The sequence below is a fragment of the Candoia aspera genome, chromosome 7, assembly GCF_035149785.1.
Source record: "Candoia aspera isolate rCanAsp1 chromosome 7, rCanAsp1.hap2, whole genome shotgun sequence".
In the NCBI taxonomy this organism is placed as follows: Eukaryota; Metazoa; Chordata; class Lepidosauria; order Squamata; family Boidae; genus Candoia; species Candoia aspera.
Window position 1 is genome coordinate 71,913,394 of NC_086159.1, and position 14,116 is coordinate 71,927,509.

At 41.5% G+C, this 14,116-nt stretch overlaps 1 protein-coding gene across 1 annotated transcript in view; it reads left to right on the forward strand.

Annotated features, from left to right (window-relative positions):
• The window catches only part of LOC134500729 (platelet glycoprotein 4-like), a 461,190-nt gene that overhangs the window by 63,933 nt on the left and 383,141 nt on the right, over positions 1 to 14,116 (forward strand). The window lies entirely within an intron of this gene.

Sequence of the window (14,116 nt, forward strand, 5' to 3'; positions counted from 1 at the left end):
CCAGCCCACGCCAGAGCTTCCTGTCGGTCGTCAACACCCCCAGCTCCCCCAGGGACGAGTCCGTCACCTCTAGAATATCATCCATCCATCTTGCCCTTGGTCGGCCCCTCTTCCTTTTGCCTTCCACTCTCCCTAGCATCAGCATCTTCTCCAGGGTGTCCTGTCTTCTCATTATGTGGCCAAAGTATTTCAGTTTTGCCTTTAATATCATTCCCTCAAGTGAGCAGTCTGGCTTTATTTCCTGGAGGATGGACTGGTTGGATCTTCTTGCAGTCCAGGGCACTCTCAGAATTTTCCTCCAACACCACAGTTCAAAAGCATCGATCTTCCTTCGCTCAGCCTTCCTTATGGTCCAGCTCTCGCAGCCATATGTTACTACAGGGAACACCATTGCTTTAACTATGCGGGCCTTTGTTGTCAGTGTGATGTCTCTGCTCTTAACTATTTTATCGAGATTTGTCATTGCTCTTCTTCCAAGGATTAAGCGTCTTCTGATTTCCTGACTGCAGTCAGCATCTGCAGTAATCTTTGCACCTAGGAATACAAAGTCTTTCACTGCTTCTACATTTTCTCCCTCTATTTGCCAGTTATCAATCAAGCTGGTTGCCATAATCTTGGTTTTTTTGAGGTTTAGCTGCAAGCCAGCTTTTGCACTTTCTTCTTTCACCTTCATCATAAGGCTCCTCAGTTCCTCTTCACTTTCAGCCATCAAAGTGGTATCATCTGCATATCTGAGATTGTTAATGTTTCTTCCAGAGATTTTAACTCCAGCCTTGGATTCCTCAAGCCCAGCTTGTCGCATGATGTGTTCTGCATACAAGTTGAATAGGTAGGGTGAGAGTATACAGCCCTGCCGTACTCCTTTCCCAATCTTAAACCAGTCTGTTGTTCCGTGGTCTGTTCTTACTGTTGCTACTTGGTCGTTATACAGATTCTTCAGGAGGCATACAAGATGACTTGGTATCCCCATACCACTAAGAACTTGCCACAATTTGTTATGGTCCACACAGTCAAAGGCTTTAGAATAGTCAATAAAACAGAAATAGATGTTTTTCTGAAACTCCCTGGCTTTTTCCATTATCCAGCGGATATTGGCAATTTGGTCTCTAGTTCCTCTGCCTTTTCTAAACCCAGCTTGTACATCTGGCAATTCTCGCTCCATGAACTGCTGAAGTCTACCTTGCAGGATCTTGAGCATTACCTTACTGGCATGTGAAATGAGTGCCACTGTTCGATAGTTTGAACATTCTTTAGTGTTTCCCTTTTTTTGGTATGGGGATATAAGTAGATTTTTTCCAATCTGATGGCCATTCCTGTGTTTTCCACATTTGCTGGCATATAGCATGCATTACCTTGACAGCATCATCTTGCAAGATTTTGAACAGTTCAGCTGGGATGCCGTCATCTCCTGCTGCCTTGTTATTAGCAATGCTTCTTAAGGCCCACTCAACCTCAAACTCTTCAGGATGTCTGGCTCTAGCTCACTGACCACACAGTATTGTTATCCTTCCTATACAGGTCTTCTGTATATTCTTGCCACCTTTTCTTGATCTCTTCTTCTTCTGTTAGGTCCTTGCCATCTTTGTTTTTGATCATGCCCATTTTTGCCTGGAATTTACCTCCAATGTTTCTAATTTTCTGGAAGAGGTCTCTTGTCCTTCCTATTCTATTGTCTTCTTCCACTTCCGTACATTGCTTGTTTAAAAATAATTCCTTATCTCTTCTGGCTAACCTCTGGAATTTTGCATTTAATTGGGCATATCTCCCCCTATCACTCTTGCCTTTTGCTTTCCTTCTTTCTTGGGCTACTTCTAGTGTCTCAGCAGACAGCCATTTTGCCTTCTTGGTTTTCTCTTTCTTTGGGATGTATTTTGTTGCCGCCTCCTGAACAATGCTGCCAACTTCTGTCCAGAGTTCTTCCGGGACCCTATCTACTAAGTCCAGTCCCTTAAATCTATTCTTCACCTCCACTGCATATTCCTTAGGAATATTAGTGAGCTCATATCTAGCTGATCTGTGGGTCTTCCCTAATCTCTTTAGTCTGATCCTAAATTGTGCAAGAAGAAGTTCGTGATCTGAACTACAGTCAGCTCCAGGCCTTGTTTTTACCGACTGTACAGATGTCCGCCACCTTTGGCTGCAAAGGATGTAATCAATCTGATTTCGATGTTGTCCATCTGGTGAAGTCCATGTATAAAGCCGTCTCTTAGGTTGTTGGAAGAGTGTGTTTGTTATGCAGAGTGAATTGTCTTTGCAAAATTCTATCAGCCTATGTCCTGCTTCATTTTGTTCTCCCAGGCCATACTTACCTGTAATTCGAGGTGTCATTTGACTGCCCACCTTAGCATTCCAGTCTCCTGTGATGAAAATAACATCTCTTTTAGGCATGTTGTCCAGTAGGTGCTGCAGATCCAAATAGAACCGCTCTACTTCAGCTTCTTCAGCATTTGTGGTTGGGGCGTATATTTGGATTACTGTGATGTTAGATGGCTTGCCCTGAATTCGAATTGAGATCATTCTGTCGTTTTTTGGGTTATATCCAAGCACTGCTTTAGCCACTTGACTATTAATTATGGAGGCTACTCCATTTCTTCTGTGGTCTTCTTGTCCACAGTAGTAGATCTGGTAGTCATTTGATGTGAAGTGGCCCATTCCAGTCCATTTCAGTTCACTGACGCCCAAAATGTCTATCTTTAATCTTGACATCTCACCAATAACCACATCCAATTTGCCCTGGCTCATAGATCTTACATTCCAGGTTCCAATGGTGTGTTGATCCTTAGAACATCGGATTCGCCGTTCACCACCAGCACCGTCGGAAGCTAGCCATCCTTTCGGCTTTGAGCTAGCTGCGTCATCACGTCTGGGGCTAGTTGAGCTCATCCTCTGTTCCTCCCCAGTAGCATTTTGACCATCTTCCGACCTGGGGGTCTCATCTTCCGATGGTATACCGACATATCTCTGGTTGTACTGATCCATTTAGTTTTCACGGCAAGAATACTGGGGTGTGTTGCCATTACCTTCCCCAGGGATCGCATTTAGTCTGACCTCTCTGTCATGACCTTCCCGTCTTGGGTGGCCCTTCACGGTTTAGCTCACGGCATCATTGAGGTGCTCAAGCTCCAGCACCACGACAAGGTAACGATGCTTTGCTGAAAGGATGAAAAATAATGAGAAGCAAGAACAACATGAAAAGACAATGGATGTCCAGGCAAACATTCCAACTAACAAAATCCTTTGGAACTTCAACACCGATCTTAATTCCAGAACTGGGGAACTACTCAGGTTTTCAAGGAGGCCTTAAACATTTTCAGGGTGGGAACTATGCCAATCTCTGGCAGGACAATGCTGCAGAGGGCGGGTGCTCTGACAGAAGTGACCATTTCTCAGCATTTTTTTTTTCTTTAACAGAGTGTATTTGTAAGTGTAAACTCTCAAGTTCTCACTCCATACATCCAGAGAAGAGAGGCTGGATGTCATGTTCGCCATTTCAATGTCTTTGATACATCGTAACGTTTCGCATGTCATTAGCTGGATACGTGTTTCATCTTTCACGGGAGGATGGGAGTAGTTATCTCTTGGCTGTGCTTTGGAATGTGTTTGCTATATCTGCTATGTTCAAGGTTACTTTCCCAGGCTAGCAGGTCTGACGATTGCTAGCACCTGGGCCGGGCGGGGCTGTTGCCAGGAAGGCGGGATACGTTTGCACCGAGGGTTTTAAGTTTGTATTTGGCGCGCTTTTTGCTCATTCTCAGCTTTCTCTGTATTTGCCATAAGTTCCTTAATAAATCAGATTTCATTTAGCAGCCTCTTGTGAGTCTGAATATTGGGGCTGGGCAATCATTACACTGGAAAACCTTAGTTGATTCTTCAGCTGAATGTTGAATGCAATTTATTTCTGAGCCTAATCATTGGAAGGTATATCCAATACATCTGTACCATTTTGGACTGTTCTTAAACAAGATTAGAAATGCAGGTCACATAGCAATCAATAGATTGATCAGTGATGCTTTAATGCCTACCTCCAATGTCCATGAGGGGGGCAGATCAAAAATAGCAAGATGGTGGTCATGCATACAACATTGAAACATATTCAGAAGGGCCAGGGCTTCTATCAGGCTGTTCCATCTGCTGTCTTGCCTTTTTTACCCTTTGCCCACCCCCACCCCGCAGATGTTGGTGATATCCATGCACTCAAGTGAGATGGGCATTGCTCTGGAGCAAAGCTACAAATGAAACTTTTCCCTCTAAACAGGGTTGTTGTTGTGGGGAAAATAGGAGGAGGAACGAGTATTAGGTATGTTCGCCATCTTGAGTTATTTATAAAAACAATAAAGGTGGGATAGAAAATAAATAAATAAATAAATAAATAAAATGTGAGCATGATTTTTAAAAAATGCCAAGTGTGTATGGTGCCATTTCACATATTTAGTAGCCACAACATTCTTACTAGCATCATCAGACAGGCATCTGGAAGATAAATATGGTAGCCACTTGCAGGTACTCTATAAGATAGGTTCTATGTTACAAATGGGTGGTACTAGCTTTGAGCAGTGAGTCTGCTTCCATTTGTGACATCCTACAGCTGCTCAGTGTTCCCCACCTCAAAATAGCAGGAAACTGTGCTGTTTTTCAGCAGCAAAGATTGTATCCGGGAACTTAGAGAGGCAGTGTGGTGTAGTAGTTAAGGCACCAATCTGGAAACCAGGAGACTGTGAGTTCTAGTCCTACATTAGCCACAAAGCCATTTGGGTGATCTTGGGCCAGCCACTCTCTCTCAGCCCTAGGAAGGAGGCAATGGCAAGCCACATCTGAAAAACCTTGCCAAGAAAACTGCAGGGACTTTTCAGGCAGTCACCATCAGTTAACACTGACTTGAAGACACACACACACAAACGTGGTAAAACTGTTGGACCAGGACTAGGTAGATCCAGATTCTAGTCCTCCCTCAGCCATGGAAGCCTGGATGACTTGGGCCAGTCCCCCTCTCGCAGCTTAAGAACCAGCATGTCTAACGATGAGGATGTTGGGTGAGGCAACCGAGCTTCTAGCTGACTGTTAGCTTCTAATCTTCCCTTAGCCACAGATGTTCCCTGGGTTGCTTTGGGCCAGTCACACCCTCTGAATCCAGCCTATTGCACAGAGTTATGTCAAAAGAGGTAGGAGTGCTATGTACGCCACCTTGGGCTTCTAAACAAAAAGCGTGATATGAAATTAATCAGTATCAACTTGGACCCCCATGGAGCTCAGGAATGAATCTAATTAGGCACTTGGTTCTGTTTTTCTCCTCAAAACGAGGCCCGTAAGGTACACCAGAACTGCAGATGAAAAGGCAGCATATGAAAGAACCATGAAATTCTGTCTTATTCTATCTAGCTTACACAATTACAGTTCATATCCACTCCAGGAATCTAGATTTCCAAATCATTCTGTAGCTTCAAAGGCTCTACCTGGAGCACTGGATTCTCAAATGTTCATCTTAATTTTTTCTTTAAAAAGAAAAGAAAAGAAAAAACAAACCTTAATGACATGGATTTTGCTATCACTGAACTGAATTCATATTTTTTTGTTTAACTGTCAGACCTGCAGGTGGAGAGAATCTGTACTTTAGGTTGTGGCCAGCAGGTGGCAATGCTACATTTCAATGAAAATAGGAATTATTTTTATCGGAAAGCAAAAATCAAAATTATGGTAGCCTTCAACATACAACAACATAACAGAGACTTTAATAACGAATAATTTACCTTAAGACCAAAACTATTATTGTACACAAATACCTCAATGTATGCTTTTCCTTCCCTTTTTCATTTTACTAAATAAACATTATATTTAATTTTGAAGAAAAGTGAAATAATTATAATACTTGTAACAGTCAAAACTGTAATTAATATTAATAGAAGATCCACTTTCTTTCTTTTTTCTTTTCATCCTCTAAGGCTCTTACGTGATAGAATATAAAGAATTGAAGCGTATTATGTAAACATCATTGCATTGAAATAACATATTGTACTAAAACTGAGAGGATGGAGCGATAGATGGTTTATATGGTTAGGTTTAATAATATGTTAATAATATGTTAAAGGATTGTGCTAGTTCTATATTAACATTTTATGGATATACTTTTGGTTTCTACAAATGTCATTCACTTATTCATTATTCATATTTTTTCTGATTTTATTAGCACTGCTATACTTTTGATTGTTCTGTATTGTGTGTGTGTGTATGCATGTGTGTGTTTCTGTATATATGTATATATGTAATATATATCTATACCTATACCAATGCCTATACCTATATAGATATAAATATGATAAGATCAAGGAAGATCAAGCCGAGGAAGTGCCATGGCAAGACAAGAGCCTGCATGGGATGTCCCATCGACAGACAGCTGAGGTGGCTGACCTTGGGAAATCCTACCAGTGGCCGGAAAGGGCTGGACTAAAAGACAGCACTGAGGCACTGATCAGAGCAGCACAAAAACAGGTGCTAAGCACCAGAACCATTGAAGCAGGGGTCTACCACACTAGGCAGGACCCGAGGTGCACACTGTGCAGAGAGGCCTCAGAGACAGTCCAGCACAGAGTGGCAGGGTGTAAGATGCAGGCAGGAAGAGCATACACTGAACGACACAAACAAGTAGCTGGCCTTGTGTACAGGGACATCTGCAGGGTGTACAGGCTAGACCCTCCCAGGTCCAGATGGGAGATTCCACGGAAGGTTGTGGAGAATGACAGGGCTCAGATCCTGTGGGACTCCCAGATCCAGACAGACAGGCAGGTACTGGCCAATCAACCAGACATCATGGTAGTAGACAAGGACCAGAAGACAGGGGTGGTGATAGATGTAGCGGTGCCAAGTGACAGCAACATCAGGAAGAAGGAGTGTGAGGAGCTGGAGAAGTACCAGGGCCTGAAGGTGGAACTGGAGAGGATGTGGAAAGTGAAGGCCAAAGTGGTCCCAGTGGTGGTAGGAGCGCTCAGGGATGTACTCAGGGCTGTGACCCCCAAGCTGGGAGAGGGGCTCCAACAGATCCCAGGAGCAACAGCAGAGCTCTCTGTCCAGAGAGTGGACAGTGCTAGGAACAGCTAAGATACTGCACAGAACCCTCCAACTCCCAGGCCTCTGGTAGAGGACCCAAGGTTGAGGAAGACACATAAGACCCATAGGGGTGAGGAGGGAATATTTATTTTTTATATAAATAAATTATACTAGCCCTCTATTAAAATATGTTTGGGATATCTGAAAATTCATATCGTGGTGCTGGAGACAACTACTACGCATCTCATGGACAGTGAAGATTACCAACAAAGAGGTCCTAGACAGAGTCAAACCAAAAATATCCCTGGAAGCCAAGACCACCAGACAAAAACGGTCATACTTTCATCATGTTATGCAAGCTGACTCACTCAAAAAGACAATTATGCTGGGATTGGTCCGTGGTAAAAGAAGAACGGGCTGCCCCAGGACTCACTGGCTTGACACCATCAGAAGGGACACTGGAATGACTTTGATGGAACTAAAGGATGCTGTAAGAGATAGAAAGGCATGGAGAGCACTGATCCACAAAGTGACCGAGAGTTGGACATGACTAAACGGATAGACCAGACCAGTTTCAAGTCAATAGGTGATGTAACAGGGTCAACTGATTTGCAGCCAGTGTAAAAACAGCTGAGTAAGTATTCAGGGCACCATTATTTGTGAACAGAGAGTGTGCATGCTATTTTGGGGTCTGGTAATATACACTAATACACATGTTAATGTTCTTGTGTCTGAGCACAACATGTTTGCTGATGATGACTTTGTTCCAAGCTAGGTTTTCACTGATTCCTTGCCTACACTTCGAAGCTGACTTTTCACACTTGACACGGATGCAAAACAAGCAAACAATTGTCTTGGAAATTGGAACCGCTTGTAGTCCTGCTGGCTGCTTTGGAATCCTAAGTTTAAAGCTTCCTGATATTCCAAACTAAGTATGATCTCTAATTTTTTATTAGCATATCATTAGATCATTCTATGTGGGTTATCTAAATAAGGAATTCTCTGCCTGCAAACTTATATGTTTACTACAAGACGAAGGGTAGGGGGAGGAAAGAGGAATTTAAACACTAAAGTAGTAGCTTCTTCCCTGCCTAATGGAAAAGGAGCTGACTGACCTCTTCATTCCACAATTTTTTTTAAAACCATGATCATCTTTGGGGGAAGCTGGTCCTTAAAGCTTTGGACACTAGGTGGGGCCTGAATATAACAGCTCTGTGGAAAACACAGATGATTTTGAAAGACCAGTTCAGCCCTTGTTTCAACTTTGTTTACTCCAAAGCCCCCCCTTTATGAAGTTAGTAAGTTGCTCTTTGCTGTGCTGATGAATGGGTGGTGGTGGTGGTGGTGGTTTGATAAGAATTTCTCAATATTGGCACAGTCCTTCAGAAATGGTATGGAGGTAAAAAGAGTTTGGGAAAAAAGTGGTTGAAAATAATGTGTGAGCATCAACAGTTAGGATTATGATCTGCAGTATGTCTCCAAAAATAAAATTATCCAGGGGTTAAATAGAGTTGATACTGCACCACACAACTTTTCATATCTTTAAACTTATTGTACGATTATTAACTGCCCAGATTCAGTGCCAGATCTGAAAATTTAGAAAACAGCCTTTGGTAGTTCAATCTTCATCTTCATCTTCTTCTTCCTCCTCTTCCTCCTCCTCCTCTTCCTCCTCTTCCTCTTCTTCTTCTTCTTCCTCTTCTTCCTCTTCCTTTTCTTCCTTCTCTTCTTCCTCCTCTTCCTCCTCCTCCTCCTTCTCCTCTTCCTCTTCTTCCTCTTCCTACTCCTCCTCCTTCCCCTCCTCCTCTTCCTCCTCCTCCTCCTCCTCCTCCTCCTCCTCCTCCTCCTCCTCCTCACCACTAGGAACAAAAGTGGCTTTATTCTGGATGGGAATTTTAGTCTCCAGGAAAGTCCAGGCCCCCACGTTGTGAGTGCTCTCATAAGAAGCTGCCTCTAAGATAGCTAGGTGGGCAGGTTGTTCACACCTAGGTGAAACATGCCAATATTTGCTGATCTAAGACTTGGTTTCATCACTACACATGAGGCACTATTCTGTGGGGTGACCCTTGAAGGAAAGCCAGTTTGGTGTAGTGGTTAAAGGTGCTGGATTAGAAGCTGGGAGACCATGAGTTTTGTCTGTCTAAGGCACAAAAGCTAGTGGGTGACTTTGGGCCAATCATGCCTTCTCAGCCATTCCCAAAAAATGTTGCAAAGAACTTTGTGGACTTGTTCCTGCAGTCACAAACAATTAGGGTTGACTCTATGGACCACAATAATAGCGATCCTTGCAGAGGACAGTTAATAGGTTCACTGCCTTACACTAAGGACTATCTGAAAGCCTGGAATGGCTTGGAGGTTGACTAAGAGACTACTAACTTTGACATGCACTAGAGCACTAAGGAAGGACTCTTCCTTAGACTCTTCTTAAATAAGTCTTCTGAGTCACATGTTTGTGTGTGAAGCAGCTGGGAGAAGGCCATTCTCTGTGATGTTGGCTAGCTTTGGAGTATACTCCCTTGAGAGTTGAGTTCAGACACTAGACTTTAAAAAAAACTCAAAACATTCCATTTTGAGCCCATTGCCAGTGTTTTTCACTGCTGTTCATATATTTTAAACTGGATTCTGTTCACTTTATATTAATTATGGTTCTTTCTCATTTGCCTTCAGTGGTTAAGTCTCCCAGAGATGCTGGGGGTCGGGTGGCATATATATTTACTATATTATGATTGATCGCACATTCAGCCACATGTTTAGTCCACCTATCAAGTCCTTCCCAAGGACCTGGGATAGGCGGATGTTGTATATTATTATTCTTAATAAAAATATCACCCAAGAAATAGCTGAAAATGAGCCTAAATGTTTACATTTTTCAAAAATAGTCTGTTGATGATAGAGGGCAGCCCTTAAGACCCAGGAACTGATTTCTGTGGTTTCTGCTTTTCTGGCTGTTGAGACGTTTGCCATAGTGCCCCTGGTGTTAAATTTTCAGTATGTGATAATGTAAGAGAGAACTTTTATAAAATGATATACCAGTGATATATGACACCAGCTAAACTGTAAAAAAATGTATAAATGAATAGCAAATCAGTGTTGGAACTGTGAAAATGAAGAAGGGGCTTTTTACCATGCACGGTGGACTTGTGAAAAAGTGGAAAGATAGTGGACACAGATACATATGTTGATGCAGAGAGTTTTCAAAATTAATATTCAGATGTAATTGGAACTTTTCTTACTAGGACTTATTGACAGTCAACTAGAAAAGGCTCATGGACGACTGGTTTTATATATGGCAAAACTTCAGCGAGTCTATTATTTGCACAAAGATGGATGAATACAGAAATACCCATAATGGAGGAATGGATCATGAAGATGGCTGAGTTTGCAGAAATGGCTAAATTGCCTTCCTTGATTAAGGAGGGAAGAACAATTAGTTTTATAAAAACCTGGAAACCCTTTATGGACTTTTTGCTGAAATTGGATTAAAATGTACTGATCATTTCCCAATTTATTTATTAAAATGGCATGTTTATGGGAAAACGGGAACCATGGTATGTAATTTGGGAGGGTGAAGATGGCAATTATTATGTTTGTAACTGTTGCAAAGAAGATTGGAAGCTGTTTCTTTAGATACCTTTTTCTTTTTTTGTTATCTTTCACCTTTTCTTTTACTTTATTTTCCTACTTTTCTTTCATGTTTCTGTTGCTTTTACAAACCTGTGTAAAATCTTCTTATAATAAAATTACTTTAAAAAAATAAAAATAACCTGATTACCAGAAAATGAGAGCAAACAAAAATCCAAGCAGAGAGTGACAATAAGTAAGTAAATATGGCTGGTTGCAGCTTTTCTGCATTCAGCTGGTGATAGGCAATTACCAGCAGAAAACAGATCAGCTGGTCTTGCTGACCTAGTCTTTGCTGGCAAGCAAGTAGCAAAATGCAGTTGAATGACATCAGAGCATGCATACTGACATGCATAGTGTTATAGGGCAGGGACATAAAAAGGGGGCTTGCATGGTAATATGACTGTGAGATGGGGACTTGCCATAAATTGTCTTGCTTTGTGGTTGAACACTTCTAACCTACTCATACTATTTCCTAAATTTGCTATTCAAAATGAGACCTTATTTATTTATTTATTTGGATTTTTTTTTAATCCTGCCTTTATCATTTTTATAAATAACTCAAGGTGGCAAACATTCCTATTACTCCTTCCTCCTCCTATTTTCCCCACAGCAACAACCCTGTGAGGTGAGTTGGGCTGAGACAGAGGGACTGGCCCAAGTCACCCAGCTGACTTTTGGAGCACTTTCTTAATATTTCTTAAACAAGTTTTCCATGAAGAGAAAATTACTCCACTCTTGACTTGCTTCAACAAAATGCTGCTGGTCTTCCAACTCTGAAAAGTAAGGCTATAGCTGTAGAGAAATAGATGAACACTGCACTGGCAATGCCCTTGAAAATGAACTCCTTAGACAAGCGGTTCTAGGTAACAGTAAAAAAGAAGGCAACTGTTGAACCATTGGGAACAGAACTTTTACTTTTTAATGTTTTAAAACATTAACTCTTTTGGAGATCTACCAGCTCAAGAGCAGGAGGAAATACTCAAGAGATTGGAAGATCCTATACACATGCTGGTGGCAACATGTGCAGTAGCTGCACCATTAATTGATTTTGTCTTCCCACTCAAGATGATTACATCAAAAGCCCATGATATACTGAAAACCGCAATAGAACACTCTGACTACTTAGAGGGTGAAAACCAACATGAACAGATAGAATTAATCTGCCTGTCCCAGGAACTGAAAAGGGCTGGAGTCAAAGAGTCTGAGCTATCCATCTTATCCACACCCCTGAGGTCCTGAGGACTTTGTGATCTTTGCCAAAAAGACACAAAGCTTCAAAAGGAAGAGGGTGTGTGTGTGTGTGTGTTAAAGAATCTGAAGCCAACAGAAATACTAACCATGTGAAGAATACAAAAAAATCCATAACCAACAAAGATCCAAATCCCTTGATTTTGAGTTATTTTGCTTCTGGAATATCCCCAGATGACACCACAATACCTCCTGCAAAACTCTCAAGAGGAACAGCATAGAGAAGGAGATCCACAGACACCTCAGTCACTGTCTTTTGTTTCTCACCCACTGGTGGTCATCTCCTGGAGTGGAAGAATAAAAGCAGTGACACCTCTTTTATGAATTACATCCAAAAGTTTGACATTATTTTTCCACAGGAAACTTGGCTTTCTGAGGACGCAATACTAGATGGATTTAAATCCTTTTCAGTGGGGTCAATCCCTGGAGCTGGATGGGACAGATTTTGTGGTGGCCTAAGTTTGCTTATCTCTGTTGCATTTCAATTTGAAATTCTTCTCTGGCATTCCTTGGAATGCTGTGTGATGGCTGACTACTTAAATTCAGCAATGTTATATTTTTAGTTATTAATGTTTACATCCCATCACTGCGGTTGCACTCCCAACTGAAAACTGTCTGGTCCAGATTAGAGACATATATTGGTAATTTACAATGTAATGTGCTTTCCGACTTGCAAGATTCTGTTCATGTAGCTTTATAATAAAGGAGAATTAGCTTATCTGGTCATGCTTCCTGTCTGGTCTACCTGGGAAGGCTGACATTAATCTTTCAAGTCTGAACTACAATTCTCCTGCCATTTCCTTAACAGTCTGAGAAATGAGGGAGGGTCCCTTCTGAGCCTCTTGCCCTTCCCACTATCCGGCTTTGGGCTAAGCTGCCTCTTAACTGACCATTCCCTAGGCAACATCTCTTCACCCCATCTCCCAAGGACTTTCCCATGTACAAAACCCTTAACAAATTAAATCTAAATCTGCTACAGTTCTATGCGTAGTGATTATCCAACAGAATTTACTCATTGGGCTGGCTCTAATCCTTCCCTTACAGACTATATAGCAATTTCCCAAAACTCGATACTTTTTAGGTAGAGATTTTTCACTGATAGTCTTGCTGATAGTGACCACTTCCCAGGAATTTTAACCATCCAGATCCATATTTTAACTACTTAAAAGTTCCTGCTGCACCTTTTTCTGACCCGTGCTATACTGCTACCAAGGAAGATGAACTCTTCCCCAGCTAAACTCAAAATTACTGGATTGGAGGGAATCTGAACAGATTTTGGCAGAATAACAATTCGGGTTTAGGACTAATCATTTCCTGCCCCCTTTGTCATGCATTTGTATTACAACATTTAATAGAGAAGTAGACAGATGAACCCAGCTAGATAGATAGATGATTTCTATAGCTGCCCAACTCAACAAATGACTGGGTGGCATACAATCATAAAAACATAAAACAATTAAACCAACATAAAATAAATACAAAGGGTCAAGTAAAACTATTGCCACAGATTTTAATATAGCCAAGAAACGGGCGAAGACATTGTGAAGAGTCAGTGGCGCTGGATTTGCCCTCCAATAGAAATCTAGCAGGGCTGCCATTTATCGGGGAATATTCATTAATACCACGGTGCTATCAATGCTGTGCAGAAGTCACATACAAATGAATTTAAAAATGCTATTTTTTAGTCATGATAATACCTGCTGTCTGTGGAGGGAGGCTAAGTAATAAATTAAAAAGGTAGAACTGGAGAAATAGAAATGGAAAGAAATGCTGGAGGTAATCTGTATAGTTTTACAAATACTGTATAAAAGTTTATACACCATCCTACTTCAAATATCAAAATATGAACCATCCTAAAACAGAATAATCAAATACAAAAGCTTGTTTTGACTACCTTCGGAGTTCACAGCTTCAAAACACTGGCACAGGGCCACCACGGCACCCCCAGCTCAGCCCAGGGTAGCAATCTAAAACTGCAGTCATCCCAAGCCAACAAGTTAATGCAAATGTGGAATAGCATGGTGAATGGGCCCAACTCTAATTGTCTCTCACAATGGATTGGCTGAGGTCACAACTGTTCTTCTTTCATTTAAATGTGAGTCTTGGAATACCTCAGGTGGTATTAGTGAGATAGGCAGGTATATGTTTTTTCTAAGGAAGAATGAAGTAATAGCTGATCAAAAGCATTTGTAAATATTCATTTGAA